The sequence below is a fragment of the Oxyura jamaicensis genome, chromosome 13, assembly GCF_011077185.1.
Source record: "Oxyura jamaicensis isolate SHBP4307 breed ruddy duck chromosome 13, BPBGC_Ojam_1.0, whole genome shotgun sequence".
NCBI lineage: Eukaryota > Metazoa > Chordata > Aves > Anseriformes > Anatidae > Oxyura > Oxyura jamaicensis.
Window position 1 is genome coordinate 1,833,294 of NC_048905.1, and position 27,326 is coordinate 1,860,619.

General features: G+C 37.7%; 1 long non-coding RNA gene across 1 annotated transcript; it reads left to right on the plus strand.

The window, feature by feature from the left end:
- The first annotated feature begins 362 nt into the window (after nucleotides 1–362).
- On the plus strand, nucleotides 363–27,311 carry LOC118173570. Its single transcript, XR_004754290.1, has 3 exons — nucleotides 363–373; nucleotides 2,163–2,172; nucleotides 27,184–27,311. It is a non-coding gene; the product is annotated as an uncharacterized LOC118173570 (long non-coding RNA).
- Nucleotides 27,312–27,326: the final 15 nt, after the last annotated feature.

A 27,326-nucleotide genomic window follows, 5' to 3' on the forward strand; every position in this document is an offset into this window, starting at 1 on the left:
AAGTGATGCACAATGCAATTGCTCACCACCCGCTGACCGATGCCCAGTCCAACCCCGAGCAGCCGGCCCCCCCAGCCCGGCTAGCCACCCCTATATATTGTTTAGCATGACGTCAGATGGTATGGAATACCCCTTTGGCCAGTTTGGGTCAGCTGTCCTGGGTTTGTCCCCTCCCAGCTTTTGCTGCACCCCCAGCCTGCCCGCTGGCAGGACAGAGCGAGGAGCTGAAAAGTCCTTGGCTTAGTATAAGCAGTGCTCTGCAGCAATTAAAACATCAGCATATTATCAGCACTCTTCTCATCCTAATCCAAAACATAGCACCCTACCAGCTACTAGGAGGAAAAATAACTGTCCTAACTGAAACCAGGACAATGTGCTTCATGATTCAAGGAGCTGCCTGCATACAACCAAAAACCTACTATTTCATATCTGTCTTTGAAAAGCTACTTTTTCTTCTAGCTTTCTCAAAAACAATACATATGCCAGGTGAGCAGGTGGTGTTTTGAAGACACAGCTCACCATACTGAAAAAATGGTATCAGTCTCCCATTTTTCCTTCCTCTTTCATCCACCTGTTGACTCTCATCACTTTCCTAATTATAAGGACTATGTAATGTGTAAACTTTTCTAAGTCTGTATAAAGCATAGGCCATGCCTGTAGCTCATTGGTACTGTTCCTATGCAAATAGCATGCATTAATAATGGCAAAGTCATGGCCAAGATTAAATGCTTTAATTTATTTCAGGAATATTTTGCTAATTTGTGAAAATAAACATTTATATGCATGAAAAAAAAAAATGCAAAAAACCATTCAAGCATCTAATGGTTCTCTCACATCACTAATAGTTTAGAGAACATAAAAACACAAGTAAACCATCCCAGATTTCAATTTAATATAAAAGACAGCTAGAAAATGTTAATGTGCATTATTTAAGAACTCAGATTCTTATCAAGAAAAAGCATACCCCCCCCAAAAAATCTGTAATTTTGAAGGGTTCCTATCACATTTATTCTTCAAACTATGGACTGTATTCAATACAGATATCTGCAAGGTTAATTTGCAGCCAATCTTAGAATTATAGACTATTACTGAAAAAATGGAATCAAAGAACATTAAGCATCCCCTTTGGCAGGCAAATTCCCCATTATAGCAACATTCTCAATAAACAAATCAGTGAGCAGATTTTTTTAAGGCTATCTGAAGAATTTTAAAATTCAGCTTTACTTTTCATTCTGGATAATTTGGCTGATTTTCTTGAAATACACTTAGTACTCAAAAAAAAAACATGTTTTTTGAGGCATTTACAAAACACTAAGATAACCAAAACATACACTGACTAAAAATGAAGTGGGAAAGGGAAGAGGGAGAGGGAAACTGGAATATCTACCTATTTTTCAAGCAATATTCTCAACTGTGAGACATAACTGAAAGTGACTGCCATGGATATTCAATTCTAGTCTCTAACATTCACAAAGATCTTCATAAACTATAGTTTTCTTCCGAACAGCCCACAGAATTATTTCACCTTGGCGTTCTGGCCGTGTTTCACTAATGAAAAAGATCTTGTGTGCTTTCTTCTAGCAAAGAAAATGTTGACGTACATATGTTCTTTGTCAGGTTTCTTCTGGCAACTTGTTTTATTCTCTGGTTTAAATGAGAGCTTGTTTTGTTCACAACAGCACACTCTGCAAGAAGAGCGGGGGCGGATTAGTTCTGTCTCTCCCTGGGGAGCAACTCCCTAGAAATTCTTTTCTTCCTCCCACAGTTGGGCAATAGGTTTCCAAGAAAGATGGCACTTGAAGCCAACCACTTGCTTGGTAACAAGGCAGCAATGTTTTCTGCGGTTCAGCAGCACGTCCACATGTAGATCCAGCCAGAGCACTGGAGCAAAGAAGGATCATCAGTAATCACAGGCTAACAAGAAAGAAAGAAAGAACTACCAGCTTTTGTAACTGTTGGCATTCCAGACAGCCACAGGGAAACCAGTAAACCCAGCTGTCAGGCAGGGAAGTTTAAGGGGAAGATGTTTTAAGATTAGTTTCTATCCTACAGATTTTTAGTTTCCTGCCTTGGATAAGAATCAACAGAAACTGAATACTCTTGTGACTTCAAGACTACATCCAGGCCAGCGTCCTCAAGTTCACAGGGAGCAAACATTCCAGCTTTGTCACTGTGCTGTGAACACAGCTGAATTCAGTAGCAGTTCAGTAAGTCCTTTGATGAATGTGAAAGGCAATTAAAAAAAAATGACAGCATCTGTTGTCCAGTAACGTAGCCCTGTGTCGCTTTGCTATGCTTTATAATTTAGTAAACTAGTATGAGCACCTTATCTAAAGTACATTACATATGCTGTTAGGCATAATAATGCATATGGTATGCTTCATTTAAACAATCCGATACACCTATTCCTAGTCATTTATTTCGCCTTTTGTTATTGATTGTTTTTTATGTTGCTGAGTGAGATAAATTAATCTAGCTGACAACATTCTTGCAATATGATCAGTTTAAAATTTTCAGCACATAGTAGGTGCTTTCAAGTACACCTTCAGAAAGCTGGACTGATGGATCCAAGTAGTGTGAGCAAAAGTGTGCTAGTTGCTGAAAAGCTATAACCAGCACTAGAGCTATAGAAAAGTGCTAAGCACCAAGTTAGAGCTGAATGCCAAGGAACAGTAAGAAAACCAAATGTTCCACTAATCACATTGAGCTGAACTTCCTCCTCTTGTACTTGCCTTATCAGACTTTATATCCCAACATCGCTTGCCCTAGATTCATCCTACTCCTGCAACTTGCAGTTATTAGGTTGAAAGCTGTCTATCAAGGCAACTAAAATCTTCCTGACATAAAGAAAAAAAAATGCTAAGTAAATAAAACCCCTAACTCCCAACCTGGAGTCCCAAGGCAGAAAAATAACAGAAATCTTGAGATTAGATTTTTCTAGAAGTTGTTTAGAGCCTTATTGAAATTTCATACCCATTCCTGGACTTACTCAATTCTGTTATTTTGATTAAAGTCTCTTAAAATAAGTTTCTCAAGTGGAAACGGCTTAAGAATTTCTCACACAAAGTTCCTGTATCTACCTGAAATGAAAACAATCCTTATGGAATGCAACCTACTTTCTGTACTCCCTCAAGTAGAAGAGTCTAAGCAAGCTCCTTCCACCTCAAACTAATGTGGACCAAATTAAGATACTGTACTGGGTCTGGCTGGGATGTTAACTTTCCCTGCAGCAGCCCATACAGTGCTGCGCTCTGCACTTGTAGCTAGAACAGCAGTGGTATCACACCGGTGTTGTGGCTGCTGCTGAGCAGTGCTGGCACAGCATCAGGACTCTCTCTGACCCTCCTAGGGGGTGGGCAAAAAAGTGAGAAAGAAACATCAGCAGGGCAGCTGACCTAACCCAACCAAAGGGATATTCCATACCATATGATGTCACACTCAGCAATAAAAGGTGGAGAAAGGAAGAAGAGGTGGGCTCTCATTGTGAGAACGTCTGTCCTCCTCCCGAACATCGTCTACGTGCGTTGAAGCCCTGCTTCAAGGACGTGGTCAAGCATCGCTCATTTGTGGGAAGTAGAGAGGAATTTCTTTCCTCTGCACTTCCGCACAGCCTTTACTTTTTTTTTTTCTTTTCCCTTTCCCCCTCCCTCTTCCCATTTCCCTTTTTTCCCCTTTAGTTGAATTGTTTAATAATAATATTTCCTTAATAATTTTTTTCCCTTTAATTAAATTATCCTTATCTCAACCCGTGAGTTGTTCTTTCCTTTACTTCTTCCCCTCCTCATCTAAGGAGGGGGAGTGAGAGAGCTGTTGTGGTGTTCAGCTGTCACAGAGCATGGCGAAGAGATGGTTGGCTTCCTCAGAGACAGCACATATAAATCCTTGTGCATCTACTTCAGGCACTGAAAGAACCCTTCAGCAGCAAACAAACTTTCCCACAAGATGCATCAAACTCGATTTCTCTTTCTTTCTTTCTATTCTCCCTGTTCACGTTCCATGCCTTGCCTTTTTACTTATTTTCTATCATCTCCCCTTCCTTCTTATCCCAGACACCACTGTGATTATCAATTAGAAAAAGCTATTAAGACTTCTGGCTTTCAGCTGCCCTCACATTAGGAGACCGGTTCCTTCCTGGGTTCAAGCCACGTATTAATTACTGTTTGAACTTTAGCCACACACAAAAATAAAAAATACTGAAAACAATGCCTGAAATGAGTTTACAATGTAAACAGAACATAACCTTTTAATTTCCATGAAGTGTGTGAGACTTATTAAATTTTTACATTAAAAACAGACCTTGGTTTAAAACACTGCATTTGAGAAATAATAGCTTAATGTGACTAAATGTTTGATTCATATTTTGGTCATATTAGAAGCATATTCAGGAGGCAGGTCCTTGCTGTTTCCCTCCTGTGAATTAATAACTCCAATGGAGAGCACAAAATGAAGAGCTTTGGTCAAAACAGCAGTAATGGCAAACTTCAAATCCAGTGCTGACCTGTGATGTACTACTGATTGTGGAAGAGCAACGCATGAATGCATTCATATATATGTGTATGTATATTCAGTCCTGCATACGGAACATCGGCTACATGGCCACAGCAGAAAATGTTTTTTCTCCCTCTCAATAAAAAACAAAGATAGTTTATTTCAGAACGATATTTGGCTCTTTTAACAACCCACATCATAAGTCTATAAAACCTTTCATCTATTGAAAAATTGTTTAATAATATTCTTGTCATCTACTTCAGCGCTTATTAATTGAATGGAAAGGTCTCTGAGCCACAGGGCACACAGGAGATATCTGATTTCTTTCTGCATTATGCATACACAGAAGCAGCTGAGAGCTGCAAATTTTTCCTTTAAGGGGACTCTAATGGGCTGTTTAAAGAGACACAGTTAAGGCTGACACTAGTAAAATGGAACTTTGGTACCTTAAAATTTGTCCCACATGTTAAACTATGCTAGCAGAAGGTGCATAATGCTATAAACATGCTTTAAACCTACGTTACCAGTATTCCTAATCTGGAATAAGAAGAAAGCAAATTCCTTTGCATACATAGGCCCACAGATTTATTTAGCTTTCAAGATGTTAGAAAAACAGAACAGACAGTATTAGGATGTTTTGGTTTAAACTTTTTGGTTCAGGTTGACAGTAAAATGTCACCAAAAAAAAAATAAAATAAAATGAAAAGGGATTTCAGAATAAAAGCAGAATGATCAAGAGGAATCAGCTGAAACCATGCCTGAAAACAGAAGTGAACATTTCATTTTGAGGTGAGCCAAAACCATATATTTACAATGGTTCTATTGATTTAGTATTGCTTTGGGAAGAAAAATAACATGAGATAATATCTATGAAAATGTAATAGCAATTTATATCCAAAGGATCTTACTCAGGGCAAAATCCCACAGTCACTGAAGACAGAAGGAACTTTCCTCGATAGAATCATAGAACTTACCCTTGATAGACCTCAGTACAAACAAGATTTCATCTTTGTCATCACCACAAGCAGATTATCCAATCTAACATTAAAATTTCTATCTACAAGGAAATGAGAAAGCATAGAAGTAACACAAAGTGTAATGAAATAGCTTTAGGTAAATTAAAAAATTGTACAAGAGAAAAATAAAGACCATTTTTCTTTATTAAGTAATTGCCAAATTGTTCCCTAACACTTATTAATAACAGAGATAATTTAAGGACTTTAATTATGGTATAAAAGAAGGTAAGTGTAATACACTAGCAACGGAAAATTAACACAGTTTAGCACCAGTAAAACACTCTAGCAAGAGGCAATGTCTGAACCCTTTAAGCTAAATATAGCTGCAAGCAAAAATCAAATATTGCTGTAATGAAAATACATACAATATTTTTTGTCCATAATTTTTATTTTGAGATAAACAGTCTGTTGCCTACTGAGGATGGTCTTTTCTGTATATCATCCCATCTGTGTATAAATCAATGCCTTCTTTAGCAAGATGTACTAAGGTACTTTAGTATCAATGCAATAATTACTACTTTCTCTGTTAGAAGCTACAGTATTGTATTCATTAGCATATTTTTTCAGTCTTGTGAGCCTATTTCTAACAGTACAGCAGAAGGTTTAAGAAATCTTTTCAGTTACAACGGAATGTAAAAAGAAATGCGTTATAAAGATGTAGTAAAGAAACTTATGCCCTCATTTATTTCTGTAGTTGTGCATAAGCAATTAAAAAAAAATACTTAAAGTGAAGAATAAATTTTAAAAGCAGGATTTCATTAAAGACCCAACACTACCATATGGCCCCAGTGACATTTACTGATGTAGTGGTAGGGTGTACTGGAACAGAAAAACAAGTGGGCAATTTCCTTTAGCAGAAATAAGATATAATGTAATTGCACACTTCAAACAGTTGGAGACAAATTAGAAGCAAATTTGCCATATTCTGGGAGTCTCCTGGTTGAACAAGACTGAGGAAGGGGCAATTTGATTTTAGTTGAGTAATATAAAATGACCATGAGCTCCTGATGCCATGAAGCTGTGAATTAAGATGAATACATCATAAAGGATAATATACAGACAGATAAAAACAGAAAAGTGTTAAAGGGTTTTAAAAGAAATGGTCATACTTCTCTGTCCAGAATACAATTTCAGTGCACCATACCTAATAATAACAACTCAAACAGGTCAGATGTAAAAACATGGCCACCCAAATAATTGGGAATCAAACATCAAATATAGCAGGAAACTAGATTTACCCTAGTTGGCTTAGAACAGGTTTGCAAAGAATTTGATTGTTGCTAACAGATATCCCATGAACTCTGTAACAGAAACATCTCTTTCAATAAAAGACAGAGCTGGCAAAGGACCAATGTCAATTGCCAAAGATTTCCAGAATGAAAATTAGGGAAAGGATTTAAGCCTTCATAACAACAAGATTTTAAATCAATATTCTGATTAGTGTACTGGAGAAAGTAAATCAAGCTGGCTTTAAGGTGAAGCTCACTACATTTCTGAAAATGTTTGTGTGTGGTAGTAGGACACTAAAGAGGTCTTTTGCAATTTCCCATTCTCTTTTGTAGTATTAGAAGTATCCCCAAGAATACTCTCATTTACTTAGATGTATGGCTTTTCTTGAAAAAAAGCCACATACTATATAAATCCTCTAGTCCTGCCTGCTCTATCTACCATTCTAATATCTCTGAGGCGCTTAAGGCAATCTGTGTTTTTTTCAAGATGGTATGTTATTAAAAAACACTTGCAAGCCCCAGCTTTCTGGATAATGACATTTTGGATATGTTCTTGCTTTTAAACTTAATGAGTAAGTACAACGATTCTTCAAATGGCTGAAAGAGAGCAACTCTTAGAATAACTTCCTAAGGATTCCATTGAAACCTACCTATGTTTCAGAACACATTAACCAAGAAACTTAAAACGGCACACATAGTTGAAAGCATCTCCTCACATAATTTCTGAGAATATACAACTCCTCCTACTGTGTAAGAAACTTACAAAAACATCTAGGAAAAAGTTTTTGGAAAAGAAAGGTGAGATCCATTTTTAAAGCTACATTATTCCTTCAGTACATAAATAATCATTTTCTCAGTTTGTGTTAATATTTTTAGGAAGCTTCTTTGGATATCAGCTGATACCTGCCTATATCAATTTAGCTGTAGCTAGATTCCTCTGTAATTTCTTATCTGTTTCATTTTGTTTTTTAATGTGCATTCAAAACCTGAAGTCCGTCTGTATCAGCTCTCCCTCACAGATTTGCCCTGCTCATTAATCTATTAACGCTTAATTAATTTCAATAATAAGAAGATACCAGTTGGAATACACCATTAAACATAAATTACAGTAATACCTCCAACTAGTGAATATTTAAGGAGTTGAAGTCGATTCATTTTTTACAGAACTGCACAACCCAGAAAACACTGTGCAGCTCATCAGGTTGTCTGTTTCTTACAATTCATTCCTAATGGAAAGCTGTAAGTTTCTTTAAGTGCTTCTTCGTTCATTAAAAGATTCTGTACTAGTTGTATTCACGATTCCAAAAGACAGAGATATACAGATGCATATCACAGCTGTTTATACCTTAGCATCCAGGATTACTTTATCAGAATAAAGGAATCACCATCGTTAATTTTCATGTAACTCTATAAGCCACACTGCATACTGTATCTTTAACAGATTAATCAGAGCGAGGTTTTTGTTACAGTCTTGACGTGAACATTTACTAAAAAAAAAAAAAAAAAAAAATGAAAATTTGTCCTCAGTTGCGGGTTGCCATTTAGATATGATTACTTAGATTATTTTTCATCATCTGCTGGGTTGCACTGTCTGGAGTATGCCAGAGGAGTATGTTCTGCTAAATGCAGTTACAATCATTTGAGACACATGATCATCAAAAATGCTCTTAGCTTAAGCTTTTATATACATAACATTAAAAAAAAAAAAAAAAAAAAAAAAAAAACACTACATATATATAGTAACTTAAGCTAAGAGAATTTTATATATATAAAGTTCCCATTTCATCATGGGAATTACTTGATGTTACTTGCTACTTACATTAAAATATTTTCACCTTTCTATTAAAAGTGCATTCAGAGCCACTTTCAAAAAGGCAATTTCCAAAACCCAAAAGCACTAAGACAAACTTTGTTTCTAGTTACTAACTATTTCAAAATGTTTCTTCTGGTGCTTACTTTAGATTTCTTTAGGAGCACCTTCATTGAGAAATACCAAAAAGGGGGAGATCACAGATGCAGCACTCACTTGAATTGACCCTTACAAATTATTCAATAGCATTAGATAGTAAAGGACTGGACAAAGCATCTAATAAGCTGGTGAAGGAAAAGGTCATTTTTAAGAAAACAGACGACCTAGATCAGGTAACAAAAGAAAATACTGCGTCCTACATCTAAATGTAGGATTGCTTTCAGCAATGAAGCTTAGGGAACTTTAGTGAAGTGAACCAAACCTCTCAGACACTGCTGCTTTTTAGTTCTTATATATTTTTTCCATTGATAGAGTCTGATATTATTTCTCCTTGATAGATTCGTATCTATCGTATCTTTCGTATCTTTTCGTATCTTTCTCCAATGAAGATTCGTAAACTAAACAGCTCAAAGCAAAAGAGCCAAAAGAGAATCAGTAATCTATGTTACAATAGATAAACAAAAAAGAAGGCAACCTAGAAATTTCACTTCAACCATCAAACTTTACAGTGAAAATAAAGCAAGAACTTCAGCCATATATTTAAAGTTGAAGCACTTAGTTTCAGTAGCAAGAAGCCGAATGTTTTCTCGAGCGCTCAATAAAAAAAGGTTGTCACTGAATCCATATTTATGATATCTGCAAAATTCTCTATAACTAACATAAGAGTCTAACTGATCTAGGTACCCTTTTTGAGACTTGCGATTACAAGAAGAAAGTGAGAAATTGTTTTAGATTTTTGGTAATACACCTGCAAAAGAGCAATCACAACTGAACATCCTCAGAGAAATGACTCCAGCGTTTGCTGTTGTTCCCACTCGTATTTCCAGTCTCGGGGCTGCCCTCTGACAATCAGGAGGCAAAGCAATTGCTGCTCAGACAACTGCCCTCGCCAGAAGAAATAACAGACAGGGAACACTACAAGCAATTTCTAAGTAGAGTTGCAGCTATTTGCTGCCCTTTTTCCACATTGCTCTCCCCTAAAACAGTGACACCTATCTTAGTATGTACATTCATACCCATATCCTTCCAGCCTCAGGCATTAGCAATACCTTCTGCTTTTCTAGTCCTAATGACAAGAGATCACTTGTGCTAGCCTTGACCTCCCAGTCTCCTCCTTTTTAACAGGTTTTAACAGCAGCTTTGCTTGGCAAGAGAAAGGCTTTTTCCAGCAAATTAACCCTCCACTTCCCAGGGCAGGAATAACAGCACAGCCCACACCTGGTTTCCTGCCATTTGCTAAATCAACTCCTAGGTCACTATTGTCACTTGTGACTCCTCTGCCAGTTCTGCTGGCAGGTGCCCCCAGTATCACTGCCTCCGTCTTCCCAGAAAAAAACACCTCCAGCTCACGTGGGAGCACTCAGTGCTCCAGCTGCCCTTCGGCCTCCTGTGAGGCCTGTCCATGCTGCAGGCTGTCCTGCAGAAACAGCGGCTAACAGCGCGGCCAGGTGCTCTGAGGAACAGGCTCAAGCACAGGGTTGTTACTGGAAGGATGCTGCACTTCAGCAATTACTTGTTTTGTTCAAATGAAGAGCTTCTGCTGGAACACAGATTATCCTTATTAATTATCCTAATTAATTAGGTTAATATCAGTTTCTGCCCCAGCTGAAAATACATAACAATTTTTCAAGTCTAACTATTAATTATCCTTGTAGCAGTAATTTGTTTTTCTCTGATCAGAAGAGTATAAAATGAAAGATCTCGTCACAACAACAAAAGAGAATGCTTTTCAATTGCTTATTTTCTATCATAATTGTTGTTGCAGTGCTCTAGCCAATGCTTGTGAATTGCAGTGGCAGTGAGGCCCCCACGTAGGAGCTTACCAGCTGAGCACTTTAAGGGGAAGTCAGGTGAAACTGCTCTTGTTCTTAATTATGTCAAATATATGACTTCACTTCCCTCCTAGCTTTTTGGTGCTGTTCTTTGTTGGGTTGTGGGGTTTTTTTGTTTGCTTTAGCTTAAATTCCACTTTTGAACATATGCTAAGGACACCCAGGTTCAAGAGCTGAGCTTTTCTATTTTTCTATATTTTTCTATGAAACATAGTAAGTATTAACTTTGGAAGTCTAGAATTAGTCTCCTATATAACTAATGATGATACTTTCTGAATGGTATGGATTTTTTTCTCAATAAGGTGAATTACATGACAGCAGCAAGACCAAATATATTTATACATTAAACTGATTAATAAAAATACTGCATCAGTTTTATGTTCTGACAACTGCAGCAAGAGCTGGGATTCCAAGTGCCTGCTTCCTGAATTCTATATTTGAATTTACTTTAGCCAATACCTCTTACCATTGTACTCTCAGTTTTCCTTTCCACGAATAATGAACTTAACTTTCAGACATTCATTTAATTTAGCACAGACACTCATTTAAGTATTTACAATTTGCGTAAATAACAATGGAAAGGGGGTTTAAAGTTATTTTTCTTTAAAATAGAGGCCAAAAGAAAAAATGATTACTTTGTTATTTGAAGTACGTCGTAAAGGTTCACAGAGTAGATGAATGTCTTAGAATGAAGCAGTAGCTAATTCTGCACTTGGATGCTGAAACATGCATTTGCTTCTCATCATGCTTTCAAAATATATTTTCTCTTTACGCATGCCTCAAACTCAGGTACAACATGGAAAAGCAGTTAGAAAGTGATTAAAAAAGCAGTGAGCATGGGTGTAAGAGCAGCACATTTAAAAAGCTGCCCCTGTGACAACTGTGCTACTCACTCACGTGGCCACAACTTCTGCCTGTCTCCGAGGGGCAAGTGGATTCGGTCTGCCAGAAGCATCCACCGTTTGATCCTAATAACAGTCAAGTACTGGACAAGTAAAGGTTCTAAAAGTTACCAATCTTTACAGGGATTATTCAAGAAATAAATAAAGGATACTCTGCTTTCAGTTGCAGCTTACTGGAAACAGATTTTTTTTAGCCTAGGGAAACTCAATTTCAGCGCACCAATATACAATATCTTCCCGCAATACGTGCTACTGGCTCCAGTGAGGGAACACATACAGATATCTTCCCTTAAATGCAATATTCTTGCTCACCTGAGTTGAAAAGGAATAATCAGTGGCAGATAAGAAATGGCTCATTTTTCCATTTAAAGCAATATCTTACAAACTATCAGGAGGTCGCATATCCCATTCGTCATATACAGTGTTTTGCATCTTCCCAAAGGCACTGGAGTGCATACATAATTCTCACATAAGAAATATTGAATACAATGTTCAAAACATTTTGCAAACAACACATGGCAAATAAGCCTTCATTTGCTCCTCCTGTGTTATGCTCTTTCCCTTTGAAAAATATTCTTCTGTGTAATTTTTGATCCAATATTTCTGTGATGTTATTGTTCTGCTACCTTACCTGAGTAAATTGCATATCAAACATATCAGAGGATGCTTACTTGCAGCTACATTCTCAGCAAGAAATATATGCAATGAGTTCACTACTGAGAGACTTATGTGATTCTAATCAAAAAGTGTCATAATAAAATGTTTACCATGTAAAATGAAAGATCTTGGGGTTTTTGAGGTAGCAGGATGGGAAGTTTGCAGCTTGGCATAGCTAAGCTTCTATGAATGTTTATGAATTATTCTACTGGAAAATGAATGATGGGCTGTAATAGTCTTTGTGTACTTGTCACTATTCCCTACTGCACTGTGATGGGACTATTCACGTATAACAGTTCATACAGCAGAGTTGCAGCTTTTTCCTTCTTCAGTAGATGCTGGAGTTGTCAGAACCAGACACTTGCTAATGTCTATTTGTATGCATCTGATTCCAGATATTTGCCAGCTCTTTGCAGACAAAAGAGGCAGAAAATGGAGTTCAAGAAGAAATAAATTTGATATCTTAAAAAGGAGGGAGAGAGAAAAAAAGGCAGGAACGATGAGGCTTATTTTGGGACATCTCCATACAGTGGCATGATTCATCCACTACAAACCATAACACAGACCAGGCATGAAATGGCATTCAGTCTTTGCCCACCGAGTCAGAGCACGTGTGTGTCTGGCAGCGTGTGTGTAGGGGGGTGTCAGTTCTGGGCTGCTCCCTATTCCAGACCCTAGCAGAGCAGTAGGCATGAAATGGCAGGGTAGCTGTCCTGGGCACTCACTGCCCAGAATCGAGGAAGCGTGTACAGAAGAGTTTCAAATGTCAGTGGAGTTTCTACCTCAGAGTGGACTTCAGCTAACTCTGAGCCAGGAATTCCTCCAGAGCCAGCAGCTGTAAGGGCCCTTAGGACCCATTCTGTTCTGCTGGATCACTGAACCACAGATCAGGCTGCTGTTCCATAAAATAAAGGCAAATTTATTTTTATTTTATTTTTTTTTCTAACTTCAGAGCATGGCTGCAGCATATAGCTTAAGAAATCCTCATTAGCAGGACCTTTTAAAAAAGAAGTGAACAAAATGAATAGAAACATTTATACAGCAAACTGTATGTGCAGGTATAAGAAATGGTCTCTCTATTTCACTTTTTCAAATGAGAGATGGCATAATGGGTGACAGCCCATCCAGTAATTGCACGGATTGCAGCTTCCCTCATATTGTTGCTGGAAAAAGGCAAGTTGTTGCCTGGAAGTTGGTCTCGATTTCTGTAATGCTCATTAAAGCCTCTTCAAGCTGTATGACACTCAAGCTAACTTATTCCATTGCTGTACTTTCCCTTTTGTATTTGCTAAGTTAGTAGGAGGCAGTGTTTATGAAATATTGCAAACTGGGCTGTGTGCAACTCCAATTTCCTATTCTGCCTTGGTCTCATTAAAAATGGTAATCTTGGAGTAATTTAGAAAACAAAATACTAGACAATATTTTACTTAGTACACAGGTCCTGAGACGCAACTGCTTGTGCTACATTAAAATTTCCCTTTACAAAACAAAAACAGAAATAACGAATTCCAAGGAAGCACTGCGGAACATTTTCCTCTCCCAAACACATGCAATGGCTGCATTCCTCACACCTTGAGCCTGTGAGTTCTCGTGGTGCTGCATAGCATACAGCAGCTTCCGTCATCTCAAACTTTTGCTTTGTTTTAGTGCATAAGTACATACATTTCACTACAGAACTCAAACATATAAAAACTGAAAAAATCAGGTCACGGCATAGTTGCAATTTCAAAGGAAAGTCTGCATGTTTGTGCATTTGAAGAAATATTTGTGTAAATGGGCTTCTATAATCATACACGCACAATAACACTGAATCAACAGCACTGGTACAACGTTGACATTAGCTGCTTTTATATCCTTTAGTGTGACAGTAATTAAAATTAATTCATGCAGACTCTCCTTTAAATATACTCCATTAGCAAAGAGCATTTGTCAGATCTACTTCCAGAGCACAATGTCTAATGATATCCCTAAACATTAAAAGCCCTAATCTTGTAATTTATTGCTCAAAACAGTTTACAGGGAATAGTCTAATAAACTGCAAGCAATGAATTAACATACGCCTTGTACGTGGAATAATCTACCAGAAATTCATGTGTATTTAGTACGAGTATGATACAGTTAACTGCTGTGGACCTGCTGAAATGAGAATGGCTGTGATGTCATGATCTAGACAAGAAGTGTTTTGAATACTCTCAACCATTAACTGTTTCAGAAGGATGTATGTAATTCATGCATACAGTTCATGACATGAATACAACTAGAAATTCTAATAAGCGCCATAGCTGAAACAGCTGCAGACCTGGAGAACTGTATTATTTGCCATCCCAATATTATTCAATCAAACCCAGCACTACCCTATTAGGCATGTTGCCACTGAGGCGGTGAACAGAACCCAATTCTCACATCAAGGCAAAAGTTAAAAAATAAAAAAATGCAGTTACGTTATGTTATAGCCCCACACTTGGAGAAAAGAAAATTTATCAGGCCAGTATTGATGTGAAATGTTACGTTTTGACTCAGTAGACATTAACTACAACTTCTGGGTTAGATCCTTGATAAACTCAAGGTTTCTACTGTGCAGCTCCAAACTCGGTGTTCAAGGATTAGTAAGTGGTGCTGAGAATGCAGAACATTCATAGTATTTTACAGATAGACTAAAAGATTGCTATGCAGAAAGAAAAAAAAGAAAACTAATGAACTACTAATACCTGTCATCAAGAGAAAGCATATACACGTTTACATGTCAGGAAAAAGTGAATCAACAGTAATCAGAATCCAGAAATGAGCATCTCTGAATTTTTCAAGGTGTCTGAAGAGACTTGGCAGACATTCTGGGCACTGGTCATTGGGTCTCCCCAATAAGGGTCACCCCTCATTAGGGTCTCTACGTACATCCTTTACCTCCACACACCTTGTGGGGGTTAGGGACAAATTCAGCTACAGGGACTAACTTGGCATTTAAGGGAAATGTCACAGATGCAGTTACTTTATCAAGAATTTAAGGCATTTGAGATCGTGAATGAGAATCTGCAGCAACCAGGCAGATCCCAGCAAGTCGGAACTTGGGCTGACTCTTCACAGCTGGGTCAATCAAGGCAACAAACAATTAGCCCAATCAGTAAAACTCCAGTGTGCTTCACTCCTGTCCAACAGAAACAGCGAGAGGCCTGGTTCACTAGTGTTCTTGTTATTGAGGACATCACTTACATTTGTGGACAGTTAATGCTTGAAAGTACATAAATATCTTCAGCGATTGAACTGTTGCCTCAATAACAAGGTTTTACATCATTCAGAGAGATTTCCCTCTGTTTTGCCAATGGGAATTTGCAACTAAATTATTTTTAAAAGGATCTAGGCTAACTTTATCTCCTCCTATGGCGTGTTTTATAAATGACTTGGATTTCTGGAGTGTTCAGCACTGCTCATGCCTAAATGGTTTTGATAGCTGAACACGGCGTTATAACAAGCTATATTAAACGTGGGCAAGAGAGCAAGGGCAAGAGAGCAATCTTCTGATTAATTGCTCTTGATTTCAGGTGGCTAAAGAGACCAAAGAAACTATAAACTATTACAACCTATCAGCTTAGCAAAACAGAAGAGCTGCTGTCACAGATCTATGCAGTTCCTTCTGCCCTGATCAGGATTTCAGGCCTCAAATATTTTGACCTGTTGCATTTCTCATGGGGTTATTTAGCATGAAACACTCTGCCAAATATGGGAAATGTTGGACAGCACTGGAAAACAGGCCTTTACAGCACGGGGATTTTTTATCTGGTAATGATTATATAATGATTAGATTTACTGTGTTATTTTTAGAAATAACTCTAAAATGTTACAAATGTTTTATCATTTTTAAAATCATAATTGCTTAATAAATGCAGAAGGTTATTAGCATCATTGTAGCCCCTGAAACTGCTGTGAAATGCGCTCTAAATGTGCTATAAAGTGATTTCAACAATTTATAAAGCTTCCCGATTAGCCTTGAGCGAGATATGAACGTTAGAGGAAACCATTGTTGCAGAACAGATAGTTATTCACTTCAGGGATGGGCAATCCTTTAGTGGTTTGCATTGAAAACTAAACGATAATGCTTGTTCCTTCGGTGTTGATTTCTAGTGCTTTTCCACACTGTCTCCAGAATTTGCTCTTCACCTTATAGATTCAAAAAAGAGCTTTTTTGACAAATACTCCGCATGCCTTTTCTCTGAGATCTAGTGACAGCTCCAGCCTTATCTGGGCACCATCCTCCCCCATATTTCCACAAGCACTATTTTTCCTGAGGTACTTAAAGCTAGCATCACTTCTGAACTTCTTATAATATCCATGAGAAGAAACACTACACCTTTTTAAGATACAGCTATCACAAAACATGACTGATACATTCAAGTTGCCCAAGGTACTACGTGCTTTCAAGTAGCTCCTGACAGAAAGAATTCAAAATCTGAGCACCAAAGCATCCTTACTGCAAATGGATTATGGTGAAAACATTGATCCTCTTTGTGTGCTTTTCCTCCTGGTTCTTACCAAAGATACACATCACAGCTGAGAGCAGCAAGGATTTTATGTCTTTAAAACGCATATCTGAGAATGTAAAAGCATGGTTTCCTTATAGTCTGGATATGAAAGGCATCATTTGCAGAGATTTCAAGTCATTTACCCAGCACCATTTATGAAGCTATTTATTAGAGATCTGGCTGGCTGCCTTGATCTACTGGCCCCAGCTCAAACCACTTACTTCCATTGCAGTATAACTAGCCACTGATCAATACAGAGAATCCCCTCTGAATGCAAGTTAGCTATTCCCCCCACCGCTGCCACCATCAGCAAGCAATCTTCTCCTGCCCTCCTCCGAAGCACACCAAAGCCAATCAATTTACAGTTTCTATTTATCTACTTGCATTTAATAAAATGCCGCAGTCTGATGCTTTAGTGGATGCAGAACTTCTGCATAGCAATCTTCTATCTAGCATTTGCATACTTCCATCAAGCAGCCAGAATATCAATATTTTGCCTGGAACTCCATCTTAGGACCAGAGCTGAATGTCAGAGAAATCACACAGGAATATAATCCACTCTGCATTGTTAGAGCATTGGACACAGAACACTGCAGAATTAAACTTTCGTGCATTTTCTATCTACGCACAAATGCTACATTACCTAGGAGAATAAAGGAGAACTGTCTGTACAAGTTCTGCACTGTGTGTGCAAGTATTTTGTTTCTTTATTTTTTAAAACAAATCTGAATTACTTGTACTGCAGATTCTGAAGATTTATTCAGCTATTCTGAATGTTTGCATTTGGCTGGGGTCATTTTCATCCAAACCCTCCTTTGTACTGCAACCCCCCGACATGAGTGGCAGGGCTACAGTCGGTAAGACAGAAGTATTGACCCAAATGAGAAGTGCCAGCAATCTCTAGAGAAACATTCTTGAAGATATTAAGTCCCAATCTCCAATTCAAAAGATGTGCACATGCCCTGGATAAGCTTGTAAACTTTTGGACATTCACAAACAAAATCAGCCCGTGAAGCATTTGAGGTATGTCTATGCTACTTAAAATGGGAATTGTTACAAGAATTTAAGTTACAAGGGTTCGTAAATCCTATTAACCTCTTAATCAAAGATCATTTTGAAAGTTCCATGCTGCTGGATCTGTTACAGGTTTTGCTATGTCCCCTGCCTACCACTGCCAAAATTTCTATTTTCTGCTCCATTAATAGTGCTTGAAAGATCTGTTCAGGAGATTCCCAAAGAATAAGCACGTCTGAGTTTTTGAAAACTCCTAAAAATAAAAAATAAAAAAAAAAGGCTTTTAGTACTAACTTCCGTTTATATTTTTTAACAGACTAAAAATTAAATTAAAATTAAATGAATAACATGAGTCCAAGGATTAGTATCTGTAAGCAACAAGAGCAGTCAGAAAACATCCAGATTGAATGAAACTTGGTCCATCAACTAAGACGAGATTCAACTAGGTTCTAATCTAACTTCTGACATAGGTAACCCATACTTGCTTGTGAAGTAACGTAAACAATTTATATAGTAAGAATACAGTTTCTTGGAACTGGGGAAGCTATCTTTATCCATAGTTTATATTAGAATACAAAGGTGATGTCTCATAAGAGAATTAAGAACAAGGAACACATGCCTTCAACTCTGCCCAAGACTTCTGTGAATCTCAGGTTGATTTTGCACATAAAATCTAGCTTAGACACTTCTGTGTATATGCAAAATATCACCACTTTGGCACTTTCTTCTAATCTCTGCAAATCTATGTAAAGTCTAGAATGCATCAGAAAAATTAGTCTTCATTTCACAGCAAGTTTTCTGTAATATTTTCTGGTACAGTATAAAGATTTTATGATAAATGATATGTAAACCTAAAAGCTCATCATCGTTCTAGAAGTCATCTGATATTTTCAATAAGTGCGTATCTTTTTAGGAAAACCACAAAGTCTCATGTATATTATAACACATTACATAGAAGATTGCTCTACGAAAATGCAAAATGTCCAACACTTCCTTCTCATTTTAAATGCATGTATTGTTCTAGCACTAGCTCATCTTCAGAACCTTTCTGGCCAAGAAACAGTTCATTTCAAGGGTCATTGTACCAATAATGACTATGTTAACAACGTTGTACATCTTCATTAGCATTTGGTAGCGTTCCCAGCGTAATCTTGTCTGGGAAGTACCATACACACACAAAATCTATTTCTGAATTTTTGATGTTAGAAGCATTAAATTCAAATCCTTTTGTGTTCCTATAAGATTTAATGAAACACTGTTATAGTTTTACATGTTAATTTTGTTCCTGATTAATTTACTGTTACCTCTCATGGGAAGCTCCTTGTGTGCTCCTGCAAGCTGTCTTACAGAGATACATGCATCTGCCTATTACAAATGGCACTGCAAAGCTTAATGAACCAGTATTGATAACTGTCTTGTGTTTGGTAGATAAACTAATAAACAAGTTTTAAATATCTATTTATTATTATTTTTCTGTTAGCAGTCGTAAGATCTTGGGGAGCATTTTAGTATTAGAACACTAAATGGCATCAGATTGTTTTGAGAACCTATATTTAAAATCAGCTACAAACAAAGCTACTATTTCCTCTAAGCATCAACTTGATCTTTTCTTCAGAAAAGTTTAATGGGATCCAGAATTAATCATTAAAAAATATGTTTCAAGTTGATGGTTCATTGATGTTTCAAGAAGACAAATCAGAAGTCTCTATATTTGTAATATGTCACTGGAAGTGAAAACAGGGAGATGCAGAAAAAGGCCCCATCCAAGAGCAGTTGAACAAGGTGAAGATGTTGGTTTCATAGAAACAATTCTACAAGTAAAGTCTATTCAAACAACATGGGGCTTCAATCAAGCCAAATTAGTCTCGTCCAGCCACATAAAAAGTAACTTTGCAGAGAGAAATTCTCTGCCAACCCATAACATGCATCTCTATACATTACTCATCATTGATTATAATGCTTTCTGCTCATCTGTTTCCATTTTCATCATGCCCATGTTTTAGCCTTAGGTGTATTTTTTGCAGCATGCATGAAGTAAAGCTGTGTTTCTCTCCATTACTGCAATGGTATTGGTACAAAAGAAATGTCTCAGTACAACCGATTCTCACGTTATTCTTGATGCTCTACATCTTGAAAGAGCTTGATCAAATAATGTTCTGTTGAAAAGATACCGACAAATCTGTTTGCCTGGAGGAAAAAAATGAGGTAGAACCATCCTAAAGCCAAGTAAAAATATATTAAAAAAAAAAAATCACTCCTCTGAGTTTGTGTGAACTAGCAATGTGATATAACCTTTGCTTGCTGCTATATTGCTTGGTAAATAAGTCAGTCAAAATGTGATTTGATTCTGTACTAGCCAAAAACATCTGAAAACAACCACGTTCCAAAGCTAAAATAGCTCTAACATGCTTTACCTTTAGCTTAGGTTTCCAGCACTAAATTCACTAGCAGGATGCTATAAAAACTCATTATAATTCACAAGTGCTACAAACCTCTTGCAAAATCCAAAATTGAGATTCACAGTTGTATTGAAACCTAGGAGAGGGTTTTTCAATTTACATAGTTCAAATCTGGGATTTTATTTTATTTTTTTTAATCTGAGAATATGTTTGGGAATTTTTTTTTCTTTTTCTAATCTGAATGTAAATCCATCCAGATATTTTAACAAGTTCTGTAACATCTCTTGCATGATCACAATATCACAGCTGACAGTCTTCAGCCAAACTGTTACAGCCTAAATCTTTCTCACCTAGACACATTTCTCTGTCATTTAAATATTTATCTTTTCCACTGACAGAGACTACCATGACTAGTAACTACCTGTTTTGCCTGTAAGACCATCTACTAAAGCTTTTTAGGGGTACAAAAGTGAAACTAATAAATCACGGTGACAAAAATGTGGATGATCAACAATATGGATAAGCCCTGTCTCTATTTCTGCTTTTCTTTAGTTCAGGAATTCCATTCAAACTATACATATGCTTAATAGAAAAAGCTCCTGTTTACTTTAGAATAGTTAATAACATGCACACATTTTTTGTTTATCTGTATGTACACATTTTTAATAATGTATGTTTTAAAAGTCCTATCCAAACAGGAAAAAGGTTTGAATACTTAATCTGCCTGTGCTATTTCTGGACCAAACCCACAATTTACCAAATATGTATTAATTAATTCATTTATCTTAAAGAGCTCTTCATGTATCAATCTTTATCTCCCTTCAGGGAAATGGTGGTATACAGTAGGGAAAAGCCCTGATCCTGCTCTGCATCACGGACTGGGAGCTTCATTCACAAGCTCTCATTGCTTCAGGCTCTAGATTAAATGAACAATTTGATGGATGTTCATGAAGATGTGTTAAATAGGAAAAGGATTCAGCATCCTCATCACTCAGAGTTCTTCAGAAAGAGACAGACCATATTACTATATATTTGTTCTCTACATGACTAAAATCAGCATCCCATACAATAAGACTGAGCCTCAAAAGATATATAAAGTGAAAAGTAGCAAGGGATGAGAAACGAGGATAGAAAGATCAAGTGAAAGGTTGTACTGGGTCTGGCTGGGATGTTAACTTTCCCTGCAGCAGCCCATACAGTGCTGCGCTCTGCACTTGTAGCTAGAACAGCAGTGGTATCACACCAGTGTTGTGTCTGCTGCTGAGAAGTGCTGGCACAGCATCAGGACTCTCTCTGACCCTCCTAGGGGGTGGGCAAAAAGTGAGAAAGAAACATCAGCAGGGCAGCTGACCTAAACCAACCAAAGGGATATTCCATACCATATGATGTCACACTCAGCAATAAAAGGTGGAAAAAGGAAGAAGAGGGGAGGGGTGGGCTCTCGTTGCGAAAACGTCTGTCCTCCTCCCGAACACTGGCTACGTGCGTTGAGGCCCTGCTTCAAGGACGTGGTCAAGCATCGCTCATTTGTGGGAAGTAGAGAGTAATTTATTTCCTCTGCACTTCCACATAGCCTTTACTTGTTTTGTTTAGTTATTCCCTTTCCCCCTCCCTTTTCCCCTTTCCCTTTTTTTCCCTTTAGTTGAATTGTTTAATTAATAATAATATTTCCTTAATTATATATATATATATATATATTTCCCCTTTTTAATTAAATCATCCTTATCTCAACCCGTGAGTTGTTCTTTCCTTTACTTCTTCCCCTCCTCATCTGAGGAGGGGGAGTGAGAGAGCGGTTGTGGTGTTCAACTGCCTAGCACAGTAAAACCACCACAAAGGTTCAATAGAGTTCAACAGAAAGATGCAAGATTTGCCAGGGAGGTAGTTAAGCCTGTGGTAGATGAAACATGGCTCTTTGTTGCTCCTAGCACATACTGTCTTTGTATGGCTCTTTGCCCTCTATCAGATGCCTAGGATTTCTGCAGCTTGGCCCCCTTCCTCCTGTGTCCAAACCTAACAAGAGACGATTGGAGAGTCAACAACAAAGGACATTGTTGGAGACAACTCTGTGACAGGGAGATCACATATGCAAGAAAACACACCATAGAACTTCCCTTTGGCCCTGAGCGTCCCGCTGCTGATGGACTGAGCCTTATAGCAGCTCCCAGTTCCACCTGTAGAAAAACTTCATGTGATCCAAGAGTATGCGGCAGCTGTGGAGTGGCTTCTGACCCAAGTTTAGAGTAAAGCAGCCTCTCCACATGACTTTAGAGTAAAGCAGCCTCTCCACATGACAGCTGCTGAAAGGGGGCTGGAGGAATCTTATATGCATTAATAGGGAAACAAAAAGACAATTAAAAACACCTATACAAATGGTCAAGTTTTTTTTTCCTCTCTCTCTCTTTTTTTTTTTTTTTTTTTTTTTTTTTTGGCCTTGATGTTTCTGAGGCTACAAATGTTTTTAAAAATCTGACAGGAGAGATGACCAGTCCCAAAACAAAAGCGCTCAACAGAAGTAGGAGAAAGGAAGAAGCATGTCATTGCAGTATGTCACCAGGAAGAGAAATGAGAAGAGATGGTTGAACATGCTGGGTAAAATCTGAAGTCTAGACCCTTTGGCACAGGCACTTCATCACCATGACAATCTAACTTCTTATGCGCTTCTGTGCACATAACAATGACATACTTTCCAAGGAAGTTTCTTGCAATATAGTGATCACCATAGGGGGGTCCCTTAGACAAAATGAGGGGGTTGAGAGATTTTTAGATAGAAGGTGAATATATTAAAAAAGCTGAAAACAACAAGACTACATCTTTTGGCACCTAATTAGAATGTATTTTAGCAGCAGGTCAGCATCAGGGGTTGTTAAACAGAAAATAACAGCCAATTTGCTATTCAGTTTCAGCGCTGCTGACAGCTACTTAGACAGCTGAGGGCTGAAAGAAAAGGGTGTGCAGCATCCAAACAGGAGAGGAACAAACCTACGTAATAAAATGTAACCTTTTCCTTACATTGACCATTGGGTATCTTCTGATGAAGAAATCTTAGAGTGGATATCATTTCTCCTTGACAGAAGGAACTGGTTTAAGAAACCTTAGAGTCAAAGGAAGCATTTACTGCGTATGACTCAGACATCAGGAAAAATTTGAAGTTGCCTAACTCCTTTCTAATTGGATTTCTCATTGGAATTTCTGAATTCTAATTGGAAAGAAAATAGAATATTGTGCAAATATTGGTCTCTAGACTGGGACTCGATTTGTAATTAAAAGTTCTCATTGTGTCTTTCCACTTCTGTCACCCCAGGGTACTCTCAACACCATCAAGTCAGGGGATCAGTCTTCCCACCAGCATTATCAGTTTCCTTTGGCACTGTGGATAGGCACTGCTTCAATAAAAATCCTCAGTAAGTAAAGAGAGCGTTTTTCTCTTATACTGTATGAATCACTCCCCTCAAACATACAATTTTAAAGCCCGTTTTACAAGAGCAGTTTGCATTTCTTTTCAATGAAAATATGAAAAAAAATAAAAATAAAACAACTTTCTCTGACTTTTTTTTTTCTTTTTGACATTCTGAACAAAAAGTCTTCTATTCCTTTTATCAAAGTGTTTCTCTTTGCCTTTCCAAATTTTGACTGAAATCATATTTTAGGCATTTGAGAAGGACATTAGGAGGTATAAAGAAAGTTATGTTCACACATCTATATATATAAATTTCAAGCAAAAGACTTTGCATAACCTTTTGTAGTCTTTAGTACAGTTAATGCTACCTATCCTTCTTTCATACATAAGATATGCAGGATTGCATTACCAGCAAATCAGCATCTTTAATAAGCACACGTTGAAGTAAATTTGGAGCAGCAGTTGCACAAGTTTAGGTTTCAGTAGAGTTATCCAGCAAAGAGCTTTATTTACCTGGTTCTGCCTATTTCAGTAATACCCAATATGACAGACCAACAGCTCTTCAGCAGTATTTCACCTGTTGCTGTTTTGCTCTTGGAAGAAAGTTTCTTCATCTAATTCTGACCAAGTTAACCTAAATCTTCTTCAGGACCAACATTAGTAACTTCTCCTAAATGAGGAATTTCCTTTGGACTCATTTTGATTTCTTATCCTATTTTGTAAAGATTATCAAATGTATTTGAATTTCCATTTCTGTTTCCTGGTAATACACAAATATTTATTAAAGTAGACTATTTGTATAAAAAAAAAATCCACCAGACCTCTTCCAAAACAGCCCCTACACTCTCTCAGCAGAATATATACTACTGGCATATAATAATAACAATGTCCTTTTACATAAAAGTAGTATTTAGTGGTTTCCATACAGTTCAAAAATTTTTTGAGGATAAACAATATCAATTATGAGAATTAATATACCATATTAAATTGAATTTCATGTTATCACCTTCAGTGTTTGATAAAATGTAGATTCGAAACTATTTTAGAGGGAAATAACGTTATGATCTTAGTAAATAAACCAATGGGAAAATAGCATGAAACAACATACTAGCGTTAAAGTACCATTATGTCAGAAAATTCACTGAAAAGTTATTCATTTCATTTAAATATATAGAGTGGCAATTACTTTTTATACTGTCCTTTCATGCACTGAAGAAACAGCTTGTGAAGTATGCTTGATATTTCTGAACAGTTAAGTTAGTAGTATCTTTTCCTAGCAATTCATTTTATTTCCATATTCATTTTATTTCCATATTACTAAATGCTGTACTGAGAAGAAGTGAAAATGATTAAACTTAAATGTCACATAAAAGTTAATTCAATGCTATAGGACAGGCTGACATAGAAGAGTGAGCACAGCATAAAGATTTGTGAACTATTTATTCTAGAAAAGAAAACCAAATTCTTTATTGTATGTTCATGCTGCAGATAGCGAAGAGGTTCAAGTATTTTATTTTAAACATAGTCCTGCAGCTGGGCTGGGACAATCCTAAGCACAGACACAGGTTAAGAGGAGAATGGACTGAAAGCAGCCCCGAGGAGAAGGACCTGGGGGCATTGGTTGACGAGAAGTTCGACTTCAGCTGGCAGCGTGGGCCTGCAACCCAGGAAGCCCCCCATACTCTGGGCTGCACCAAGAGCAGCGTGGGCAGCAGGCCAGGGAGGGGATTGTGCCCCTCTGCTCTGCTCTCATGGGACCCCCACCTGCAGCCTGCGCTCAGCTCTGGGCCCCCAGCACAAGAAGGAAATGAAGTATTAGAGTGAGTCCGGAGGAGGGCCACAAAGATGATCAGAGGGCTGGAGCACCTCTCCTGTGGAGAGAGGCTGAGGGAGTTGGGGGTTCTTCAGCCTGGAGAAGAGAAGGCCCCAGGGAGACCTCATTGTGGCCTGCCAGTGCCTGAAGGGGGCTACAGGAAAGCTGGGGAGGGACTCTGTCAAGGAGTAGAGTAATTGGACAAGGAGTAATGGTTTTAAACTAAATGAGAGTTAGGTTTACATCAGATATTAGGAAGAAATTATTTATTCTGAGGGTGGTAAGGCCCTGGCCCAGACTGCCCAGAGAAGCTGTTGCAGCCCCGTCCCTGGAGATGTTCAAGGCCAGGCTGGATAGGGCCTTGGACAACCTGGTGTGGTGGGAGGTGTCCCTGCCATGGCAGGGGGGTAGAACCAGATGGTCTTTAAGGTCCCTTCCAACCCAGAGCATTTTATAATTCTATGATAAATATATATCTATGGTTAAAAAAATGTATAGAATGTATAGACATCTTCTGCCATTGCTAAGAATAAACAAAATCAAACATGTTTGCTCTCATTATTAAATATGTTTTCAGACATGATGGTAAATTAAAACAGATTAAAGTATCAGTTCTGGACAGTACCTGAGCCAAATATTGGTGAGTTGGATTTGATGCGGCACACATGCGGTTAACGTCAGGGTGAGCTTTCAGTAGGCAAACAAAAACATAATTCATTTTGTGCTATGGAGAATCCTAATGATGCCATGTTACAAATGAGACACTGAAAAAAGACCATTAACCACTAATAAAAATGATGAAGGGCTGTAAAACTTCTCAGGAGTTTTAGTACTATCCTTTGGTATCATCTCAGATAATCTGTGGCCTGGTGGACAAATTGCTCTGGGATACTGAAGAACTTTTCTCCTCTCATTAATCTTTAACCTCCAACCAAGGCGTATTTGCAGACAATTTATAGCCATTTCTGCTGTTGTCAGGTTATCTTAAATTGCCCTCCTATGCTCAGGGTTCATTCCCTTCCCATGTGTATAGAGGCCAGGTCATAAGGACTTCTCATTAGTAACAGTATTCTATCCCTCCTTAACTACAAAACACTAAAAATTAAATTTAGAAGCAGTCTGTATTGGAATAATTTATCATAAAGTGAACAACACAATAATTTTCTTGGGCAATGTGTTAGTTTTCTCGGATCAGATGCATTTTCACTTACACATTTAAGATGACAGCAAACGAAAGGTAAGCTTGAATAGAAAAAAATAGCTTTATGCAAATGTACTGTTCCCAGTCCTGTAGGCTGAAATACTACAAAATTCTTAGGTTAAATGTCTCCTTTATGTAAGCATGAAAAACTATCAAAATAGCCACTTGCCCTTTTCTGGTACTTGGAAACAAAATTACTTTTCACATCATTTTTTTCTTCAATTCAGAAATGTTAAACTACTTTCATGAGATCCAAGTACATTTTCTTTATTTCCAGCACAGGTATGATTTTAGTTAGCTTCCCCAGAGAAAAGTTACATTAAGTATGAGGCAGAAGAAACCCACTAAACTGCTCCTCTGGACAACCTACCACAGGAGGAAGAACAGAAACCAATAGTGAAAACTGCCTGCATGTTGAGAAGGAAATTTGGTTGAGGATTGCCCCTTAGATGCTCAGCATCATGGCAACAAATTAATCTGTGACAGAAATTTTTGAAGTATTCTCCTTGTGACAACAGTTACATAGTCTCATGTCAAATATGTATGTCAACATATATCCTACGAACAAATAGTTAAGTGTTCTGGATAAAATCATAGTCTTATTGCTTGCAGATGCTTAATGAAAGAATAGAGCTTTGGGAGAGAAGTTCTGAAGCAGGCATTCTTGCCACCTGGCCTATCCCACCATAAACCCATCCACATAGTTGGAATGTTTTGTGATATATGGAGCAATAATTCATGTCAAGAAGATGGTTGATGTTAATAAAGAAGGGGGATATGTGGGAGTGTGGCCATGGGGGTCGACAAGCCCCATGGTTGGTGATAACATCGAGCTCTTAATGATGAGGCCAGCAGGAATGTAAAGCTTAGAGGGAACAAAGAAAGGTGGCTC